The sequence below is a fragment of the Lynx rufus genome, unplaced genomic scaffold, assembly GCF_022079265.1.
Source record: "Lynx rufus isolate CCGP_SWC_20201006 ecotype Redwood Valley unplaced genomic scaffold, mLynRuf1.p SCAF_12, whole genome shotgun sequence".
Classification (NCBI taxonomy): Eukaryota; Metazoa; Chordata; class Mammalia; order Carnivora; family Felidae; genus Lynx; species Lynx rufus.
Genome location: NW_025814826.1, coordinates 40764737 through 40783362, shown reverse-complemented (window position 1 = coordinate 40783362; position 18626 = coordinate 40764737). Strand labels below are relative to the sequence as shown.

Here is an 18626-nt window from a genome sequence, read left to right as displayed (position 1 = left end):
AAAAAGATGACTAGTTACTTCTTTGATGGGGCCAATTTGGAAAGGCTATCCCAGCTACAGAGCTCCTCAGGCCTCAGTTATAGCTGCATTACAGACCAACTTCTTATGTCCAATTTTGCCTCATTTCTTTATTGTTATGTACTTACCAAAGGTAACACCCTCAAAATTAATTCTAAGTGCAATATTTCATCAATGTTTTTCCAAAGAACCCCATCTATGCGTCTTAATGAGTTGGTGATATGTGTTGAATTTGAGCATCACTGAGGATACTTTAGTTGAACTATTTTTTGAAAAACTTCTGATGTCAATAATTTTTGCTTCTTCTTTTGGTTCTTTCTGTGATCTACTTGGGTTTCTTAGTGAAGACCCTCTCAGTATGCTTCCTAGATAGTAAAGGACTCACTTTAAGGTTCTTAGAGAGACATGGAGGGAACTAAGTACTTTCAGGATTCAGCATGCAGTATCTTACACTTATTGAACCCTCTTGATTTGGGTACTGTAATCATATTCCCAACTCTGGCTGTGGTCATCTAGTGGTATCTGCTTTTTCACTTCAAAGTGTGAACCTCTAACTTTCTGATAGGGTGAGGAAGAGCAATTAACCAATAAAATAGGTCTGGAAGGGAATCTAAGGTTCAAACTGCTTCTTAAACAGGTTTCAGTCAGTCCTTATCTAGCACCATTCTGGTCCTAGCATTTTCTGAGTTTTTTGATGTTCCGTCTTAGAGGTTAGGTTACTTTTCATCTTCCCCATATTCTACTTAGGAGTTGGCATTTTCTGGGCCTGTTAACCCTGTTACTACTCATTCATAAGATTGCAAAAAAGTATTTCCATCATAGCCGAACTTTGTTTCCTGTTTTTCTTTCTCCTCTTTTTTTTTCCTCTTTGTTAGATGATTATTGAAATGGAGAATTTTGAAAATCTGAATTCAAACAGACAATTTATAAAAATATGAGTAGAGCATTGATACAAAGAAACTTGTAGGGTTGAGGAACTAATTTATCTATTACATTAACTTATTGCCCAAAAAATCTAGGAAAATTAGTCCAAGATTGGGAATCTCCCTCAGTAATTTGTTTTGAAACCTCAGGTCTATGGAAGTCCTACTGCCTTCATTTGAAAGATAAGACTATATCTATACATTGACACTTTATGCTTTTTACAAAAATAAAAATTATACATCTATGTCATGTTTTAAAAATGTAAATTAGTGTGTCAAACAATGTTTTTGCACATATTAGACATTTCTAAAGTATTGTTTTTGTGGCATGTCTTTTTTTAAAGATGTGACATACTTGAAATAAATATATTCCTATTCACATGTGAGCAAATTTGGATAGCATTATGGAAAATATATGATAATATTATTAAATTATTAAGCAATTAAGGCTAATAAATGCTTTGAATGTATATACTCTCTCTGCACCAAAATGAAAACCTAAGAACGCTCTAAATTCATGTAGAATTCTGTTTATTTATGTGGAAAAAATATTATTTAGTGGATATTGGATATAATATTGGATAATATTAATTATTCAAGTTGAACTAAATAGAATTTATATAATTCCATTTTTAAAAAATTTGTTTTTTTATAATTTTTTATACTCCACTTAATATACTCCACTTAATATTAAAAGTGAGAGGTGATCAATGTCATTTCAAGGTATCTAACCAAATTTTTTCTTTCAATAATTATCTCTTTGCACCATAACTCAAGGTCATATTAAACATGTTCTGATAATGTTTAATTGCATTCCCTTTTCTTTTATTATCCCCAACAGGTTGAAAGCAAAACCCATTTTAAAATTCATAAAGCAATGTTTTACTCGGTCTTTTAAAGGTATTTAACTTATTGTATTAGATAACTCTAAAATCAATGAGTTATCTCTTAGTTTTTGCTAAGAAACTTTCACAATTAACATCAATGCCTTTAATTTTGGAATGCTTATTACAAACTATAATACCCATAATTAATTTTCCTTCAAACTCTCTCTATAGAAATAGATAAATAGAGTAATATATATATATATATATATATATATATATATATATATACACTTTTATCCATTAATCTTTAATGTAGAGCTAGTTTATTCGTTGGGAAAAATAATTATCTCCCCCTTCCTTACCAATCTACCCATATTGCTTTTATAGCAAGTATCATTTTTGATACTTCATTTTGAAGCATGCATTCTATTTTGCTACGTTTTCTTCTGCATTCTCAGGGTAGCATTTACTTCTATAACATTTCCTTTTCTTAAGTAATGCCAACTAGAGACCACCTTAGCCCTATTTGGTTTTTTAAAAAATACATCAAGCTATTCCCTGCTTAAAAAGCATGAAATGTTGTTCATAGCACTTATAATTAATGCCATACTCTTCACCAATGTCTCACACCTCACAGAATGTGTCCCTACCTCTCAGACACTAATTTCTAACCATGCCAAGATTCCTCCAGTTTTTTGAACACACTTAGCTCATTCCAAACTCTGCCTTCTATCTATAATACTCAATCTTCCTGGGAAGATTTCCTTCATTCCACAAAGTGATCAGCTCCTTCTCATGCTTCAGGACTGAGCACAGAAGTCACTTTTATCAGTGAGGTCTTAAAGGACAACATGATATAAAGTAGATCCTCTGTGTTGCTTTGTTGCATAGCATCCTTTTTGTAGCCTTTATTATATTTACCACAATTTCAAACTCATTTCTGGTTTGAATTTATGACACTCTTCAGTTAGATTATAAGTTTCATGAAAGAAACTTGGGTAGGGCTGTCTGTAAGGGGCTGGGTGTTTTGTTGTTTCAACAAACAATTTCATTGATTCACGCTGAGAAATAAATCTCTGTCTAATATGTCAGGTATTATCAGAGTCAAAGTATAACAAGTAAGGCAGCTCATGAATCTAATAACAGCAAAGTTATCTCATCCTTCCTTTAAATATGGAGATTCTAAGTGGAAAAGATTTACAGTTAAAATTAATGGAGCTTTTGGGAAAGATATTCTCAAATCAATAGAAATAGGTGGAAAAGTAATGTGAGAAACATGTTTAGCATATAATGACTATGGCATCACAAACTATGAATACAGTGTTTTCTTTCTAAATAATAATATACTTCGGTGTAAATTTATTCATATATTGGCTAAAAGCTTTGAAACAACTGTTCTGATGTTTTTAGATTTCATTTTAATTGTCCAGAATATTTAAGCAGCTGGGGCAAAGGTGAGTCTTATTTTTTGCTTGATTTATCTAAATAATTATCTCAATTTTCCACTTCATTTTCTGCATGTCAATATAACCTTGGACTATTTCTTTAAGGAGTTATTTGACATAGTGTGACTTTTCCTTCTGCCTTTTAAAATAGAATGTGCCACATTCGGGCTTTCACAATAATAAGTGAAGTGAAGCTTTAGGAATTAGGCAGTTAATATAACTAAGTTTGATAAATGTAATTGGCTAAGCTGGGTAACTGACAAATTTCCATTTTATTTTATACAATTCAGAGGAGTTGGCTTTAACAATCTGAGTTTCGCACATTAGGCTTTCTTGCAAACATTTTTTCCCTATGATTATTCTTAGAGGTTACTATTTATTTTTTATTTTTTTTAAAAATTTTTTTTCAACGTTTATTTATTTTTGGGACAGAGAGAGAGACAGAGCATGAACGGGGGAGGGCCAGAGAGAGAGGGAGACACAGAATGGGAAACAGGCTCCAGGCTCTGAGCCATCAGCCCAGAGCCCGACGCGGGGCTCGAACTCACGGACCGCGAGATCGTGACCTGGCTGAAGTCGGACGCTTAACCGACTGCGCCACCCAGGCGCCCCTAGAGGTTACTATTTAAATGAAAATATACTGGCAGATGTAATAATCAGTGCTTTTTATCCATTTATTCTATTTTAATTTGAAGATATAGATATATAATTTTACATTTGAAAGTTGCCTTATAGCTTCACAGTAGTCTCATGGCAGTAGTTTATCTAATACTATTATTTACCTATTATGGTGGAGCAGACAGGTACAGTGATGACTTTCCAGCTCAGAATTGCTTCCTTACTTCTAGGCGTGATGCTAATTGTAGTAAAGTGATTAATTTTCCCTAATATTTACTTTCTCAGTATTATGGAATTGTCTGTCTAGGCTCTTTACAATTTTACATAGGAGTGCTTTTGACTACAGTATGCAGAATATATTCCCTGTCCCATTCAGATTGCTCTTGGCCATATGATTTGATTTGGCCAGTAGAAGGTTAGTGATGTGATGAATGTGATGAAAATAGATGCCTTATGTTTGCTTGGGTGATTTGGCTTAGACTCTTATGGTTCCGCCATCTTGTATTTCTCCCATCTCTGTGAGAAGAGCATACTCTTGCCACTAGTCCCAGGAAGAGATATGTGGAATAGAACCCTAATGGACTCACAGCCTAGAGCTAATTGGCAAATTTCGTTTTACCCACTGATCAAAGAACAAGAAAAATAAATGTTTCCTGTTATAAACTACAAAGTTTGGGTGTTGTTTGCTATTCATCTTTAATGCAACAGAAAACTGACTAATATAAATATATAAGATTGCAACTTTAGTGGCAATGTATGTATAATGAGACTATCCCTTTCTTGATGGTTTTTCTAGTTCTGGAAATCCCACTCCAAGTGAGTCTTAGCACAAAAAAGAACACAAGAAAGCTATCTGTGACTGTCATTTAAGTATCATCTATTATAAAAGTTAGCAACTTGACTGTTCACCACATAACCCTATATACATTCCATCCACCCAAAACCAAGAACACCACACAATGAAGGACACCCACGATATGAAGAAAAAATTACAAAAGAATTCATTAATTTAAAAAGTTGAGGACTTCTGCTTCTGAGAAAAATGAGTAAAGTACTTTTTTTTTCTTTTCCCTCCACTACATACAACTATAAATCCTGGATATTCTATGTGAAACTAACATAAGAAGATTCTGAGAGGTAAAGAGAAAAAGGTAGAGTGATGAGAGACATAAAAACCCAAGTAATGCATGATTATTGGTTCCTGGATTTTCTTTTTGTCTCATATTTTCCAAACTTGGAACTGAAGAAGCTGCCACTTGAGAATACCAACACATAGAGGCAAACAAAACACTCCTCGAAAAGTCTGCATCTTTAGCCAAAGATCCAGAAAAGGGACAAATTGATAAAACAGAAACTTTTAGGAAAAAATAAAGCTTTACTCTAGTTAAATAGCACATGTCAGCAAAGTTCAAGTGGGATCTTAGATTTCCAGCATCACCACACGGTGACAAAGCTTCCCAACTCCCCCAGTGGGATGGGGTGAGGGAAGACCTAATTGGGAGCCATGTCTTTCAATCCTACCAGGCAATAATAAGGCCACTCTTGATTTTATGGGGATTATAAGAGAAGCTTGGATTTCTAAACCAATATCAATAATGAGGCACTCCTCCTCCCTGCTGTTAATGTCACAAAAAGCCAGGAGAGAAAGACAAATACCATATGATTTCACTCATATGTGGGATTGAAGAAATAAAACAAATGAGCAAAGGAAAAAGAGAGACAGAGGGAGGTCAAACCAAGAAACAGATTTTTAACTACAGAGAACAAATTGATGGTTACCAGAGGGGAACTGGCAGAGGGTAGGGGGGATGGGTTCAATAGGTGATGGAGATTAAGGACTGCACTTGCAACAAGCACTGGGTGTTATATGGAAGTATTGAAACACTGAATTGTACACTTCAAACTGATAATAAACTGTGTGTTAACTAAGTGGAATTTAAATTAAAAACTTACAAAAAAGAGAGAAAAGGCCAAGGAAGTGTCAAAAATTTTACTTCTACCCATGAGTTATGAGGCCACTTTCCCTGAAGGGTATCCGTGAGATATAAGAATGATGGACTACTGGGGTGCCTGGGTGGTTCAGTCGGTTAAGTGCCCAACTTCGGCTAGGTTCATGATCTCCTGGTTCGTGAGTTCAAGCCCTAAGTCAGGCTCGCTGCTGTCAGCACAGAGCCCACTTCAGATTCTCTGTCTCCCTCTCTCTCTGCCCCTCTCCTGTTCATACTCTCTCTCTCAAAAATAAATAAAACCTTAAAAAAAAGAATGATAGATTACTAATTTTTCCAGTCAAAAGATTATCATTGGAGGCCTAATGAGGAGCCAGAGACCTCCATAACAAAGAGTATCCTTTTTTGTGCATTGACAGAGGCTGGGCAGACTGTGGTTTCTAATCTTTCTGGTGGTAATGAGTCAACACATTCCCTTTATCTGGGAGGAGCATCATCAAAGGAAATCAACTAAAACAGAAGCCTTAAATAAGGCCCAAAGTCTCATAATACATCAAGTATGTCCAGACTTTAATAAACAATTCCTTGTCATACAAAGAACCATAAATATCTCAAACTGAATGAAACAATGAAATCAATAAAGGCCAACACTAGGATCATGAAAATGTTAGAATTGTCCGACAAAGAGTTTAAAGCAGCAATCATAATAATGTCATGATGAGAAGGTACAGAAAAGTTCTCAAAGTAATTGAAAAATAATTGTCTTAGCAAAAACATAGCATCTCAACAAAATATAATAGCAGATAAAAACAATAAAACTCAATGGATAGACCCAACACTAGAATAGACGAGGCACAGCAAAAAATCTGTGAACTTGAAAATAGAAAACAGAAAGACGGAAAATAATGTGAACAGTGCCATAAGGACCACTGGAACCACAATAAAAGTTCTTTTTTTTTTTTTTTAAATTTTTTTTTTCAACGTTTATTTATTTTTGGGACAGAGAGAGACAGAGCATGAACGGGGGAGGGGCAGAGAGAGAGGGAGACACAGAATCGGAAACAGGCTCCAGGCTCTGAGCCATCAGCCCAGAGCCCGACGCGGGGCTCGAACTCACGGACCGCGAGATTGTGACCTGGCTGAAGTCGGACGCTTAACCAACTGCGCCACCCAGGCGCCCCAAAAGTTCTAAGACTTGTGTAATTAAAGTATTAGAAGAAGAAGAGAAAGAGAATATGGCTGCACAAATTACTCAAAGACTAATGGCCAGAAATTTACCAAATTTGGCACAATACTTAAACCTTATAGATTCAAGAAGCTGAACAAATGTTAAGAATAAATTCAAAGGAATCCACACCAAGATACATCATAGTCAAACTTTTGAAAACTCAAGACAAAGAAAAGAGTCTGGAAAGCAGTAAGAGAGAAATGACACCTTACCTATAAGGGGAATATAGTTCAAGTGACAGGGGATTTCTCATTAAAACCCAAAAAGGCCAGAGGAAATGGCACAATATTTTTCAAGTGTCAACTCAGAATCCTATAGCAAGAAAAAATATCCTTCAGGATTAAGAGGAAATCAAGACATTCTCACAAGGTAAGAGATTTTTTTTCCCCAATGGACCTACCCTAGAAAATGGTTAAATAAAACTCTCTAAACACAAAGGAAACAATGAAATAAGGAAAGTTGAAACCTAAGGAAGGATAAAGAAATATGGCAAACAAACTTAGAGTTAAATACAACAGCTTTTCCTTCTCTTCTGGAGTTAAGTTTTCTTTGACTGTTGAAGCAAAAGTAATAACATTTCTTGGTATGGATGCTAAAGTATATGGAAGAATATTAAAGATATTTATATTATAAATGGAAAGGGTAAACTGACATAAAGCAATTAAAGTTTCTACACTTACTCGAACTGGCAAAATGGCACCAGTAGACTGTGTATGTATGTACATAGTACAGCATATGATGCAATCACTATAAAAGCTGTACAAAGTGTCAAAGAGAAATTTCCCTGGATTCTGGTTAAAAATGACAAGGAAGGCTTTCTTTCAGGACTGTTGCAATAGGGAGAGAGACTAATGTAGTAAGGGAGAGAAATTGATTTCATTTATGTTGAAACAAAAAATGAAGGAGATTTTAAGCAATTGTGTAAGCTATTAGGAAAGTACTGCAGGCTGTTAGGAAGAGATACAGAAGAAGGGAATAGAACACACAACCAAGAAACATTCCCATACAAATATTCCTAACAGATTTTTGCCAAAAGTGTAAAAAAAAAACCCTCAGTGGAAGCCAGGTAGATTTTTCAACCAGTGGTGTTGGAGGAGTTAGACATTTGTAGATAAAAGAGTGAACTTAGACCTTAATCTCAAATGTTATACAAAAATTGGATAATAGGCTTAATATAAGTTTAAAATATGATATGAAAAATTATAAAACTTTTAGGAAGAAAGCACAAAAGTGAAACACCTACATTTAAATTTTTTTTTACATTTATTTATTTTTGATAGAGAGAGACAGAGCAAAAATGGGGAAGGGGCAGAGAGAGAAGGGGACACAGAATCTGAAGCAGACTCCAGGCTCCAAGCTGTCAGCACAGAGCCCCAACGTGGGGCTCAAACTCACAAACCATGAGATCATGACCTGAGCCGAAGTCAGACGCTTAACTGACTGAGCCACCCAGGAGTCCTGAAACACCTATATTTAGGACTAAATTCTTTGACTTTATCACAAAAATATAATCCACAAAAAGAAAAAAGTGCATGCAGTGGGACACCATAAAAATTAATAATTTAGCTGTGTAAGACCCTTTTAAAAGGATGAAAAAACAAGTACTGCACTAAAATATTGATAGTCAAGTATTTGACAAAAGACTGGTATCTAAAATGTGTAATGAAATCTCAAAATCAATAGTGAAATCAGAGGAAAAAACTACAGTGATAACAATATTTTTTGTTAACAACAGTTCACCTAGTGAGTATTGATATTTTGGGTCTGAGTGAAGAAATAAGAGGGGGGAAAAGGAGGTTAAGGAAAGGGAAAAAACCCCACAAACAAACCAGTTAGAAGATGAACATAGCCATGAAGAGAATTTTCACCAAAAAGAATATACTGATGTTAAACAAGTACATGAAAAAAATGTTTAACAGCATTAGGAAATAGGGAAATACAAATTAAAGCCACAGTTGGATACCACTATACACTTAATCAAAATGGATAAATGTAATCCTTGAGACAACATCAAATGTTGGCAAGGATGTGGAGAAACTGGATCATTCATATATTGCTGGCGGGAATGTAAAATTGTACAGCCACTGTGGAAGATAATTTGAGAGTATACATTTTATAAATTAATAATAATAATAATAATAACAACATGTAACTACCATATGACTCAACAATTATACTCCTGGACATTTATCCCAGAGAGATTATGTTTACATTAGAATATGCACACAGGGTGGGGCGCCTGGGTGGCTCAGTCAGTTAAGCGTCGGACTTCAGCTCAGGTCATGATCTCACAGTTCCTGGGTTGGAGCTCTGCACGGGGGCTCTGTGCTGACAGCTCAGAGCCTGGAGCCTGCTTCGGATTCTGTGTCTCCCCCTCTCTCCACCCCTCCCCTGCTTGCACTCTGTCTGCCTTTGTCTCTCAAAAATAAATAAATGTCAAAAAAAATTTTTTTTTAATTGGACACAGGGGCGCCTAGGTGGCTCAGTCAGCTAAGTTTCTGACTTCTGATTTTGGCTCAGGTCCTGATTTCATGGTTTGTGAGATGGAGCTCCACATCAGGTTCTGGGCTGACAGTGCAGAGCCTGCTTGGGATTCTCTCTCTCCCTCTTTCTCTGCCCCTCCCCGCTCATGCTTTCTTTTTCTAAAAATACATAAACTTTTTAAAAGATTTGCACACAAACATTTATCGCAGCTTTATTTGTAATAGCCAAAAACTGGAAACAAGCTAGATGTCCTTTGATAGGTGAATAGTAAACCCACTATGGTACATTCATACCATGAAATACTGTTTAGCAGTTGTTATGGGCTCAGCTGTATCTCTCCCACATTCATATGTTGAAGCCCTAAACCCCAATACCTCAGAATGCACCCGTATTTGGAAATAGTGCCTTTAAAGAAATGAGTAAATTAAGTTAGGCTATTAGGGGGGCCCTAATCCATTCCTCCTTATAAAAAGAGGAAATTTGGACAATTAAAGACACATCAGACAAAAGACCACGTGAAGACATGGAAAATGTAGCCATCCGCAAGCTAAGGGAAGAGACCTTAGAAGAAACCAGATCTGTTGACAATATGTTTGGTAGAAAAATAATTTTAAAATTAGAATTATTTATGGAACTATACTATTAGTCCTGTATGCTGCCAGAAGTCATTAAGTGACTTGGTTGGGAAGATTTATCTACCATGGATTGTTTCTGAGAAGTGCTGGATTTCAGCAATACTAAAGAGTAAACAGAGAAGAGAAGCTCAGTCCAGGAAACTGTTTCCAAGCCAGTAGAGAAGTGAAGGGAGTTCCAGGAATCAGACATACGATGTACTTAGAGTGGTTACAGTCCTGACAAGAGCAGGAATAGACAGGTCTTAGAGTTTAAAAAAGAAAAAAAAAAAAAAAAGGCCTGTGAAGAAAATGAAACTCAGTAGATCAAATCATATAATAAAAAGCTTGAGAAAAAATTTTGACACAGGTAAAAAATATAATATAAGCCAATTTGAAATTTTAGGGAGAAAAGAGCAGCCATATTGAACAGTGGTTAAAAGTATGGGATATTGAGCTAGACTGCTGACTTCAAGTACTGGTTCTGTACCTAGTAGCCACAGGAAATTAAGTAGGCAAGCTTCCTAAATTCCCTGTGCATCAGTTTCCTCACACGTTAAAAAAAAAGTAGTAATGATAAAAATAGTGCTAATTCAGTTTCTTTGGACGATGAAATGAGTTAATCAGTTTATAGCATATTGAAAAATGGCTGGCATAAAGCAACCACTAAATAAATGTAGCATTATTATTTTAGTGACTGTTGATAATATCAGAAAGAAAATGTAAAGTATATGATACTCCTTGACTCTGCAATATATTATGAATTATATTTTAAATTTGAACCTTAGAATATTAAACTTGAATTTTAAACTTTATTATTCTAAGGATAAGGCATGCAAGACTGTTCACTGGCTTCCATGTTTTATCTACAAATAAATGTAATAGACATAGTGAAGTTCGTGACCATTGTAGATAGTTTTCATTCATATAATAGTTTAAAATAGATTAAGCTCTAAAAAATGTCAAATTTGAAGATGACTTTTGAGTTTTATTTTACCTCTTCATCCACGGTTCCCACATTATTTAAATTTCCCTGTTAATAATCTATGCCTTTCCTCCTATGCAAATAAAGCAAACAGGCCTAAATTTGAAGAAAATACTGTCATAAATATCGATAATATAAAAGTAAAAAGAAATAAAAAAGTGAAGTATTGTAATACATTGAAGGATAAAGATTACAATTAGAATTAATGAAAAGTAAAGGCCTTAGCATATCATTACATTGTTCGCATTCTATTTGAGAAAAAAAAATTGTTTGAAAATATAAGAGACATCTAAAGCAACTTGAGAGAAAAAAAGTGGAAGAAAAATAAAGCACATAGAGGGGAGAAAAGGTATATTTGTTGGGGTAAATAATATAAAATTTTCTTATAATATAGAAATTTCTCTAATATGATGGGTGAGTGATGTTATCCCTGATTGAAATGGTAATATTGAAATAATATCCAAATTTGCAAGTGGAAACAATAGAATGATTAGAAATTTGATGAATCTAGAAAATATACAGAGAAAATGTAACAGTAAGTTAATTAATCATTCAAAATAAAGATTAAAAGAATAAAGAGAGATATGTCGATTATTACTCAAAAGGTGAATAAACTAAACCTTTCTTTAAAAATATCTGACTTTCTTTTTTTTTTTTTTTTTTCAACGTTTATTTATTTTTGGGACAGAGAGAGACAGAGCATGAACGGGGGAGGGGCAGAGAGAGAGGGAGACACAGAATCGGAAACAGGCTCCAGGCTCTGAGCCATCAGCCCAGAGCCCGACGTGGGGCTCGAACTCACGGACCGCGAGATCGTGACCTGGCTGAAGTCAGACGCTTAACCGACTGCGCCACCCAGGCGCCCCAAAAATATCTGACTTTCTAGTCAAATTGGGTTAAGAGATAGAAAGAACTTTATTCAATTTATAAACAACAATACCAATAACAACAAAAACAATAACAATGACTGTACAAGCCACACTTTACAAATAGCATAAATCAACAAACTATGTATAAGCAATATAGGAACTTAATATACAATGAAAAAACTGCTAGAAATGCAAGGGGATCCTAATAGAAACATATGTAATAAAACAAAAAAAAATGTGAAAGCATGAAGGATTATATTTAAAAATTGTTCCAGGAACTAATTAATACGATAGCATACAAAGTTTTACCTTGCAAGAAGAGATAGGTGTATGCATGTGTGAATATATGAGTATCTTTGAAATATTTTCAAAATTCAGTCATGCATCAACTCTTGTAATCCAGTTCAATTAGAGATAGCTTTTAAATACAATTGTGGTTGCATGAAATGTATTCAGCATTTCAGTAATTGTTACATTACACATTTATTTTATTGGCATTATATCATTAAATTTTTTTTAAAGCAGTAGAGAAATCTTTGTACCCTGATCCAGGAAGGAGTAAAATAATATCTGGGGCAACAGGTATGCAGATATTAATTTGCTTAGTATTTTTTTTCAAAAAATATGTATTCAATTATTCTGAAACTTTTGAACGGTAATGGGATTTTTAAGTAAAGTCTAATTTATCAATACACTAATAGTGACAATCTTAATTGCATTAATTAGATAGAAAGAATTGAAATTCCTACCACTACAATCTGGGGTATTATATAGAGTGTAGGCAGAAGCCTAATTCACTGAAAGATTCATTTATTTTGAAAAGAAAAAGAAAGAATGGCAGGGGGGGAATAACACTTTGGGGATATAGTGTCCAATTGAGAGAAAAAGCCAATATTGCCAAGATTCCTACGTGAGGCTTAACTGTTCAAGGCATGGTTAGTAAAAGCAAAAGTTGAACTGAGGGGATTAAGGTGAGTTCAGAAAGTGAAAGAAATCCCAAGAGACTGTGCTGCAAACAATTGCTCAGAAATAGAAAGGAAAGCAACAAATAAATGGTAATGAGATTATAGGTTCAACAAATAAAGAAAAAAGATAAACTAGGAAGAGTTAAAAGAATTTGGAACAAAGAAGCTTTATTCTCAGAGATAAACTTGAGAAATGTGTCACCTTTTTATTCATTATTAAAACGCCAATGATTTGTAGAATCTTTACTGAAATTTGAGATTCTCTGCATTATTTTTAGAAATGTCTTGTTTTCCACAAATGATTCTAAATAAAAAGGCAGCTTACATTAACATCTAAGGATATTTTTCTTATTTCGTATATAAAAGAGGCCAATATAATTGCTTCCACAACATTGATTAAATTAACCATTTAATGTAACTATTCATCTGTATTTAATTAACAATGAACTCTCCATATCCTCCCATAAAGTTGATTGTGTTAAGTAAGAATGACAATTTAAAGGATGAAATAATGTAAGAAACAATTTAACTGTAAGTTATAAGTCAATAACACCCCACAGAGACAACCAGACAGCTGTACCAAGTACAGACATTGGATAGTATGAAGCTGGAAATAAATGAACATCAGTTTACTGTCATACCAGAGGATCTCAAATTTCCCAAAATTTATCAGTATTTTACCTTTTCTAAAAAATGATTAGAGTTATATGAAATGCAGTGCAACCATGCTTTAGTCTTTAACCCTTAATCTCCTATGTGTTAAACTGCCCACTGAACTTTTTTATTTCTATTTAAAGTGGGTAAGGTTGACAAAGGAGGAAAAGGAGATCGATAAAGGTATCATTCTTCAGTTGATCAGTGTCTATTGTGACTCAGTGTGTCCCTGCATTGTTAATCAATTAGTCATCAAATTTTGGATGAAAAGATCTATAGAGGTGGCATTTTCATGCATCTATTACTTAGATCCATTGTTTAAATCAAGTGTTACTAAGGTATTTGATCATCATATGGGTAACTGGAAGTAATTTTAAGGTTCACTCCATAGCTAAATGTTCAGACATGCTGCTTGAGATCCTAGGCATATCAGAGGCACAACTACATTCCACACAAAATCAGCATGGAGAAGAATGCTAATTATCTGTTATATTATTGCTTATCGTTACTCCTTTTTACTCATTTTCTCTAATAGATTTACATAACCATATCATTTGCAAGATAACTCCTCTCTTACTGATATTAAATTGTTTTCAAAAATAGAGTGCTAAAGGATATGACATAGGCAGAGGCTGTAATGTGTCGCATAGTTTGGCTTGGCTTCTTGTGCTTCTTTGAGCTCTGAAAAGAGCATGCTAATTTTTAGTCCCAGAATGTTTGATTTGTTAACCAATGCCTGAAATAATGTCCCCCGTCCCCAACCAGTCTGTACGTATGTAAGAAAGAAAATACATGATTTTAGCCCCTGAGATATGAGTGTTAAGTTATGCAGCAGCAATGTGACTGATATTCTAGATATGTCTGTGAGGCTGTTTTTAGATGAGACTTAACATTTGAATCAGCAGACTGAGTAAAGAAGATTGCCCTCCTTCATGTGAGTGGCCCTCATCCAATCAGTTGAAGTGTTGGATAGACAAAAAGGTTGACCCTCCTGAGAATAAGAAAAGACTCTTCCTACCTGAGTACTTTGAGCTAGGACATTGGTCTTACTTGGCCTTTGAACCTGAACTGAAAGAAACATCAGCTCTTCTTGGGTCGTGAGCCTGCTTGCTTTTAGACTGCAATTCTCATGGTTCTCAAGCCTTTGGACTTGGACTGGAACTATTCACATCGACTCTCTAAGGTCTCCAGCTGGCCAGTTACAGATTTGGGGATTTCTCAGCCTCCAAAATCATGTGAGCCAAATTCTTATAATATAAGCTCTTTCTATATGTAAATCTGTTTTAGTCAGGGTTCGCTAGAGAAACAGAACCAATATGATATATCTGAAGAGATTTGTTATAGGAATTGGCTCATGCAATTATGAAGGCTGAGAAGTCCCACAATTTGCCATCTGCAAGCTGCAGAAACAGGAAAACTGGTAGTGTAAATTCAGTCTGAGTCAAGAGCCAATGGTATAAGTCCCTTTTTTAGTCCAAAGTTCCAAAAATTGTGTGTGTGTTGGGGGGGGGGGGCAATAATTCAATTCCTGGTTCAAGTCCAAATGTCCAAGAATTAGGAGTTTTGATGTCCAAGAGCATTGGATGATGCCCACTTGCATTGGTGAGGCTGTTCTTCTCTACTTGGTCTAATGATTCAAAAGCTTATCTTTTCCAGAAACACTCTCAGACACAAGAAAAAATGCCTTACCATCTATTTGGCCACCTGTAGCCCAATTAGATGAACATATAGAATTACCTGTCAATCATCTATCTATCTATCTATATCTATCTATCTATCTATCTATCTATCTATCTATCATCCCATCCTGTCTCTGTTTCTCTGGAGAACCCTGACTAATATAGATTTATAAGCTGATACATAAGCTGTAACAAACAGTTTAGCTGGCTGATCAGGAACTTGGAAGGAATATAATTGGAGAATTGGTGATAAGGAATATAATAGGAAAATTGCTTACAAGGAAATTTAGGGAAGAATTTGTGTATAGACCTCTCTGAATGGGCAAAAACATAAAGATATTTGTGTTGTATATAAATGCTCACCAAAGAAGGGTGCCTGGGTGGCTCAGTTGGTTAAGTGTCCAACTTTGGCTCAGGTCATGATCTTACAGTTCGTGAGTTCAAGCCCCGTGTTGGGCTCTGTGCTGACAGCTCAGAGCCTGGAGCCTGCTTTGGATTCTGTGTCTCCCTCTCTCTCTGCGCCTCCCCACTCCTCTCTCTGTCTTAAAAATAAATAAAACATTAAAAAATTTTGTAAAAAAATAAATGCTCACCAAAGAGTGATCTCAGAAGAGGAATATTTTAGTAGTCAAGTTTATAGGATGACACATTCTGTGGATACCAGTCAGCCTCCTTCCCAAGCCATTCTTGTCATTGCTCAATGAGTTCATGACTAAAGTAGCCATAATGACAAGGATCAAGATTTTCCATGGGTTCAGCAACATTAATTTCCACTCACCAGGACTGACCTGGCTAGAGCAACTGCTGACTGCCCAGTCTGTCAACAGCAGAAATCAACAATGATTTCCTAACATGGCATTGTTCTCCAGGGTAATAAATCAGCTATCTGGTCGTAGGTCGATTATATTGGACTGCTTCCATCATAGAGGGGTCAGCCCTCTGTTCTTAATGGAATAGTCCAAGTATGGATTTGCTTTTTCTTCATGAAATCCTTTTGTCAGAACTGCCATCTGTGAACTTAGAGAATCATTCATGGTTATGGTGCTCCACATATTAGTTCCGATCAAGGAACTCACTTCACGACAAATCAAGTGTGGCAGTGGGCCCATGTTCTTGGAATTCACTGGTCATACCATGTTCCCTGTCTTCCTGGAAGAGCTGGCTTGGTAGAACAGACTTTTGAAGACTCAGTTACAGTACTACCTAGGTTAGGTGGCAATATTTGCAGGGCAGGGACAGTGTTCTCCAGGAGGCTATATCCAATAAGTCAGTATCCAATACATGGCGGGATTTCTCCCATAGCCAGGATTTATGTTTCTAGGAATTAAGGAGTATAAAATGGAGTGGAACCGTGCTCTATTGCCCCAGTGATCCACTAGCAAAATTTTTGTTTCATTTCTCTATGACATTAAGCTCTACTTGTCTAGAGGTCCTAGTTCCAAAGGAAGGAATGCTTCCATAAGGACACACAACAACGATCCCATCATACTAGAAGTTAAACCACCCAGCTGCTTTGGGTTCTTCATGCTTTTTACTTTCATAGGCAAAAAAAAAAAAAAAAAAATGGAGTTTTGAGATAGGTCTATACACACAGTGAAGGGCATGTGAAGGAAAGCAAATGTTGGAGTTATGCTACCACAAGCCAAATTATATTTGCAGCAGCCAGAAGTTACAAGAGATCGCGAACAGATTGTCCAATAGAACACTTGATTTTATGTCACCTTGTTTGTGGTAATTATTAAAGGATCTACAGGAAACAAATACATTTATCACAGATATTTGATTGCTCTAATTAACTCTTTGGTAAGTTTGTTGTATCAGAGGTTCAAAATGCTTAAAATGATACTCAAATGTATAAATCTAAAAATGTAGCTTAAATAATTAAAGGAGTGCTTTTATCTAAGTTATGAAACCATCCTTAATAGTGATTGTTAAAACTAACTTAACTAACTGAAATTTAAAATATCTGTATTTTGAATGTAAAAACTTAACGTAAAAACAAGAGTTATGTTTGTTAAACCATTGATTAATTGAACACTCAATTTTTAAAATAACATCAAATTATCCTCTTTGTGCCCCTCCTAACAGCCTCAAGTAACAACAACAAAAAATCTAACATAGGACAGGCTACTGTTCTCTTTGCCCCAGAGGAAAGCACATGGTGCAAGATAAGCCAATTGAAGCCTATCCCTCTATATACAGTAATGTTGCAAACACTTAGGATTTGACACAAGCCAAATTAAGCCAGAGAAATCAGTCTTCTACTGAATTTTCCAAATTAACAAGAGGCATACACTCTTTTTTCTTGAATTAAGAGTTATGAGGATGAATCCATACTCATAATGGATGGGGGCAGTTATGTACAATTCATATAAAAGAACTAGGAGTAATAAGTCAACTCACAAACAGAAAAGAGAAACAGAGTGTCGGAGAAAACAAATACATATTTTATTTGAATCACTCAATTCAGGCAATCCTGGAACCTGTTCTAGATATTTTTTTAAAAATTGTTAATTTTTTTACTAGTTAAATTTATTTGATTTCTTTGTGTTACTTCTAACAGCATTTCTTCATTAATACATCTGAGAAGAACACTGGATCGTGGTTAGGAGGAATTCTATGATTTTTTTTTTTTATCCGAATGACCATGTTTTGCAGATGGCAAAACAGATTCTGTAAGTCCTATTTGCTCTGCAAAAGAAACAAAGCTGAAAGTTATTTCTTGAAACCGTGAGAAAAAGATATTCCAATAAGAATAAACCTAGGCACATACATTATATGTTCTTTTTCACTAATTTCATGAGTTCTAACAGGCTGAAACTATAATCTGTATAAAATGAGGAGTATATCTCCTTGGTAAGGTAAAAGGAAAATTACCAGTAAAAATTTATCCTAATTTAACTCTATAATTATATTTAATTCAGCAATTTTAAGAAAAACTGTTATGTTTATATGATTTCAAATAACTGAAGACTTCCCTCTTAAACATTGATTTTAGAAATTTAATTTTATCTTTGCTTTTGTACTGCGATTTAAGCATTCTTTATAGCATGGCTACATGTGCTAATGTTTTCTTAAAATGTAAAATTAAGGGGTTGCCATTAGGAAGCATAGATAAGAGTTTAACAAGAATCATTGACTTTAATTTTTTTCTGACTAGATGCAAAAATCAATTATTACTGTGAGCCCAGAAATGCTGCCATTATCTAAATTATTTCTGAGGAAAATATCAGTTTGGGGATAATATATCTTGAAACTGTTTATGCTCATTAGGCACGGTACATAGAAGTAATTAGTCACATTTTAATTTTTCATCATCTTAATTGTGGAAATCTCTGGTTGGTTTGTATGCTGAACTTATGAATGAGATACTA

At 35.0% G+C, this 18626-nt stretch overlaps 1 non-coding gene across 1 annotated transcript; it reads left to right on the top strand.

Moving 5' to 3' along the window:
- The first annotated feature begins 8706 nt into the window (after positions 1 to 8706).
- Positions 8707 to 8777, top strand: LOC124507997 (small nucleolar RNA SNORD56). Its single transcript, XR_006961204.1, has one exon. It is a non-coding gene; the product is annotated as a small nucleolar RNA SNORD56 (small nucleolar RNA).
- Positions 8778 to 18626: the final 9849 nt, after the last annotated feature.